Raw genomic sequence first — 6,000 nt, 5'->3', positions numbered from 1 at the left:
GCAGGGCAGGACCCACCATGAGGAAGTGAAGTTTCCCCTTAAGTAGGTATTGGTTTGCAGATTACAAAGTGTCCTGTAAATGGCAAGGAGGGGCGGGGGGCAAAACGATTGCTTCTTTGTATGAGAGCCACAGCTCTCAACTGCTGTGTGGCAGAAGTATGGCGACAGCCAGGGGCGGACTGACCATTGAGTCACTCGGGCACTGCCCGAGGGCCCCATGCCACTAGGGGGCCCCATCAGGAATGCCAGGCTCAGTAAAACCAGGGACAGTATGTAAAAATCTATGTTTTGTTTTTACATCTGTCCCTGATATGTCCGAAACCGACATGCTTTTGGTGTGAAAATCCTGCGATTTTAGCTGCCCCGCCTTTGCACTGCCTCCTGGCGTGGTGGCCATCTGTAAGCCCGGGCGCCCCATAATCTTCTATTGCCCGGGGGCCCCATGAGTTGTCAGTCCGCCCCTGGCGACAGCAGTCTTTTTTAGCACATACAAACAAATGAATTACAGTGGTAGAACATTCTCTTTATTTTTAAATGCACCGTTTTGGGAGATATTCTAGTGGGCATCAGCGGGTGACGTCTACCGGCGCATGCGCTGTGAAGGAACGGCATATACAGCCTCAGATCTGGTATACAGCCTCAGATCTGGTATACAGCCTCAGATCTGGTAAACAGCCTCAGATCTGGTAAACAGCCTCAGATCTGGTAAACAGCCTCAGATCTGGTATACATCCCCAGATCTGGTATACATCCCCAGATCTGGTATACATCCCCAGATCTGGTAAACAGCCCCAGATCTGGTAAACAGCCCCAGATCTGGTAAACAGCCTCAGATCTGGTAAACAGCCTCAGATCTGGTAAACAGCCTCAGATCTGGTAAACAGCCCCAGATCTGGTAAACAGCCTCAGATCTGGTAAACAGCCCCAGATCTGGTAAACAGCCTCAGATCTGGTAAACAGCCTCAGATCTGGTAAACAGCCCCAGATCTGGTAAACAGCCTCAGATCTGGTAAACAGCCTCAGATCTGGTAAACAGCCCCAGATCTGATAAACAGCCTCAGATCTGGTAAACAGCCCCAGATCTGGTAAACAGCCTCAGATCTGGTAAACAGCCCCAGATCTGGTATACAGCCTCAGATCTGGTATACAGCCCCAGATCGGGTAAACAGCCCCAGATCTGGTAAACAGCCTCAGATCTGGTATACATCCCCAGATCTGGTAAACAGCCCCAGATCTGGTAAACAGCCCCAGATCTGGTAAACAGCCTCAGATCTGGTAAACAGCCTCAGATCTGGTAAACAGCCTCAGATCTGGTAAACAGCCCCAGATCTGGTAAACAGCCTCAGATCTGGTAAACAGCCTCAGATCTGGTAAACAGCCCCAGATCTGGTAAACAGCCTCAGATCTGGTAAACAGCCTCAGATCTGGTAAACAGCCCCAGATCTGATAAACAGCCTCAGATCTGGTAAACAGCCCCAGATCTGGTAAACAGCCTCAGATCTGGTAAACAGCCCCAGATCTGGTATACAGCCTCAGATCTGGTATACAGCCCCAGATCGGGTAAACAGCCCCAGATCTGGTAAACAGCCCCAGATGTTCATCTGATGTCATTTCAGCAAGTCCTGATTACAATGTACACTATTTGCAGTATTTTGCCTTGATTTAAAGTTCACCAGTTCGTTTTTACTGTTTGAATTCCATATCAGTAACCATCATATCAAAGCCAGTTTTAGTTCTACTCTAAGCACCGTTTATATTTTGAAAAAAAAAAAAAAAAAACGAATTTTCTAATCTTAATACTTACGTGTTGCAAGTGGTAGAAGAATAAAAATAAGTCCTAATACTATGGAAATCATTTTCTCACAGTTATCAATGAAATTCTATTGCAGAGAAAAGAAAACACGTCTGCTTTCAGCGCTCTCTACTCCAGAATGATTCCACTTGCCGCTGTGCGTTGCGATAGAGCAAGCGTGTGCTGACGTCACAGTGTGCTGCTTTGGTCTCCCTCTAGTGCTCTGGCTGAGTAACTGCCGCGCACTGACCAATCAGGCTTTGTTTTTAGAAACAGAAGCGGGGAAACCAAAACAAACAAGACATATCAACGCGGTGTCTACCTGGCAGAATATTTATTCCTGTTACTTTTCAAAGGGTGTTTATAATAAATCAACATATTTTACCTAAAGATCTTTTCTGAACACTGAATACTCTACAAATTGGTAACATTTTAAAATGAAAATTTTAACGTCTAAAATAAGCCAGGGGTCAGTTCCTGTTTTTCTAATACACCTTTCTTTATACAAATTCCCAAATATTTTCATAATGAATTAGTTGGCTGAATATTGTTTTGATTAACCCTTACACTGCCAGAGACAATAAAACATTTTTTGCACACATGCATAAAAGGATTAATTTTAGGCTTGAAGATTGTATAAAACCCTCAAAACAATGTGGGGCAGATCCACAGAGAAATTACGCCTGCGTATCTATTGATACGCCGGTGTAATTTCAAAATTCCAGCATCGTATCATTGTGTTGAATCCTCAAAATGAAGGATGAGGTAAGTGAAGGAGGACTGCACTAAGGTAAAGGAAGCTATTTAGGATTTTTTTTTTACCTTTACAACCCCCTTTTTAATGCTGTAATTGGTGCCAAAGGAGCTTCAACAAAGTATTGAGCAAAGGCTTTTTATTTATTTTTTTATTGTACCTTTACAACCCCTTTAAGTCTTTTTGAGTATGATGCTACACGTTTGGCACATCTATTTTAGGGAAGTTTCTCCCATTCTTCTTTGCAGGACTTCTCAAGCTCCATCAGGATCAGGCCCGTCGCTACAAGGCAGGCAAACCAAGCACTTGCTTGGGGCCCCGAGCTGGCCTGGGGCCCCAAACAGCGCCCTTGCTTGCCGCACTTCGTACAGTGATCAAACATCCCTAGATTGTCCTGCAAGCAGCATCTTTAGAGAGGTGAATACCCATTGAAATGAATGGGCACCGCTGCCAAAGCATTTAAAGCATTTGTTAAAGCAGAGCTCCACCCTAAAGTGGAGCTCATCGGAATCCCCCCCTCCGGTGTCACATTTGCCACCTTTCAGGGGGAGGGGGGTGCAGATACCTGTCTAAGACAGGTATTTGCACCCACTTCCGGGAGTCCACTTTGCAGGGACCTGCGTGTAGTGTGTCACTTTCCGTCCTAACCCCCTGTTGTGTTCTGGGAAACGCACGGCTCCCAAAACACAGCGGGGACCAGTGAGCACGGCGCAGCACGACTCGCGCATGTGCCAAATCGGGCAGTGAAGCCGCAATGATTCACTTCCTGGTTCACTAACCAAGGATGGCGGTGGGGGCAGCAAAGTGATAAGCGATTGCTCGTCTTCTGCTGCCGACATCGCTGAACTCCAGGACAGGTAAGCGTCCTAATATTAAAAGTCAGCAGCTGCAGTATTTGTAGCCACTGGCTTTTAATATTTTTTTTTTACGGCGGAGCTCCGCTTTAACTGCAAATGGATCCTGCTCCTTTAAAGCATGTTATATGACACAGTGCTTGTCCTGTGTCATTTGGCCCCCTGTAACACCTTAAAAACCTGGTTCTGCTGCCAGTTTCTCCCCACCTCTCTGCAAACTGACCACGGTGTATCACTGCTGCTAAGACCAGACACTGTGGTCAGTTTATTTGCCTCCATCATCAGCAGTCTTCTATCTGCTCTCCTCTCTGCTCTTGTGTCCTCCTCCCCCCTCACCTCTCTGTCTGTGTGTGAGCCGCCCCTCCCCCCTCCTGCTGCTCTCATATTACTAACCTGTATACAACATCAGCACTGCCTTCTATTGCAGTGTCCCCCCTCTGTGAATGATTTAAAAATATAAATGCTGTAAATACCTAATTTAAGAGTCAAGATTGCGATCACATGACCAGTCAGCTCTTTCCTCCTCCCCTCCAGACTGACATCAGCAGAGAAATTTCAGCCCTCTTGTAGTCAATCCTCATAAATGAAGTTGCCTCCAGGACAGGTGACTTTGGCTGTGGCCAATCACAGAATCAGCTCTGTGGGAGGGAGGGGTTTGCCTGGGTAAACTGTTTAACCACTTAAGGACCGGACCAATATGCTGCTACATGACCCAAGGGGTTTTTACAATTCGGCACTGCGTCGCTTTAACAGACAATTGCGCGGTCCTGCGACGTGGCTCCCAAACAAAATTGGCGTCATTTTTTCCCCACAAATAGAGCTTTCTTTTGGTGGTATTTGATCACCTCTGCGGTTTTTATTTTTTGCGCTATAAACAAAAATAGAGCGACAATTTTGAAAAAAATGCTATATTTTTTACTTTTTGCTATAATAAATATCCCCCAAAAACATATATAACATTATTTTTTTCCTCAGTTTAGGCCGATACGTATTCTTCTACCTATTTTGGGTAAAACAAATCGCAATAAGCGTTTATCGGTTGGTTTGCGCAAAATTTATAGCGTTTAGAAAATAGGGGATAGTTTTATTGCATTTTTATAAAAATTTTTTTTTTTACTACTAATGGCGGCGATCAGCGATTTTTTTCGTGACTGCGACATTATGGCGGACACTTCGGACAATTTTGACACATTTTTGGGACCATTGTAATTTTCACAGCAAAAAATGCATTTAAATTGCATTCTTTATTGTGAAAATGACAGTTGCAGTTTGGGAGTTAACCACAGGGGGCGCTGTAGGATTTAGTGTTCACCTAGTGTGTGTTTACAACTGTAGGGGGGTGTGGCTGTAGGAATGACGTCATCGATCGAGTCTCCCTATATAAGGGATCACTCGATCGATGCAGCGCCATAGTGAAGGACGGGGAAGCCGTGTTTACATACGGCTCTCCCCGTTCTTCAGCTCCGGGGAGCGATCGCGACGGAGCAGCTATAAACAAATAGCCGCGCCGTCGTCCCGGATCGCTCCCCGCGGGAACCCGACCGCCGCATGTAGCGGGGGGGTCCCGATCGGACCCCCCACCCGCTAGAAGGCAGGGACGTACAGGTACGCCAATGTGCCTGTACGTGCCATTCCGCCGACGTATATATACATGCGGCTGTCGGGAAGTGGTTAATTTTCCTGTAAAGTTGCTTCAGTTAAGATGGAGATCCGACTTGGAGGCAACTTCCATTGACATCTATGGGTACAAGTTGTCTAGAAGTCGCCTTGAAGTAGTACAGGAGCCTTTTCTGAAGTCGGAAGCAACTTCAGTAGTGTACATTAAGACGGCTCTCATTCACTTCAATGGAATTTCTTATGTCCAGCGACTTGGGGCAACTTGAGGTCTGACAAGTCGGATCCCAAGTGGCTGTAGTGTGAACCGGCACTTACATTCACTACTTTACATTGCAGCAAAGTGTCATTTCTTTAGTGTTGTCACATGAAAATATATAATAAAATATTTACAAAAATGTGAGGGGTGTAATTGTTTTTGTGAGATACTGTAGGTAGCCCATGGTTCCCATGTTAGCTCAAACTGCCTTTGCCTGTTATTAATTACACTTGCTATTTTCTCATGGATTATAATCCAGGAAAGTTTATATTTCATCCACTGCAGAGATACTGAGGGTGTTTTCCAAGCACCTGCAACCGTAACATTAGCAGCTAAAGAAACAATAAATAAACTAGCTTGTCGAGTAAGACGGGAGATTCCGAGAGGTATTTTATTTAACAATGCTAACAATGCCATTTGAGGCTGTTGTAAGATAGAGATATTGGTTACTAAGCAGAGCAAAGAAAACATCCAGTTCCAGAATCCCCTAATTCTTGGACACTCCTACCATATATGAAGCATTGAAACCCCGCATTGAGCACCCTGGACACACAGTTTTAAATGGACTTTAAGTAAGTACAAACAAATCAAAAACCTAACTCTAGCTAACACATTTTAAGCTGTTACAGCAACAGATTTCTAAATCTAAATGTAACGTAAAAGTTGACCATTGTATGAGTAAAAGTTGACCACTGAACGAGTAAAAGTGGATCACTGTAGGAGTAAA

This window comes from Rana temporaria, chromosome 6, assembly GCF_905171775.1.
Source record: "Rana temporaria chromosome 6, aRanTem1.1, whole genome shotgun sequence".
Lineage (NCBI taxonomy): Eukaryota > Metazoa > Chordata > Amphibia > Anura > Ranidae > Rana > Rana temporaria.
Note: the sequence above shows the minus strand (reverse complement) of the source record.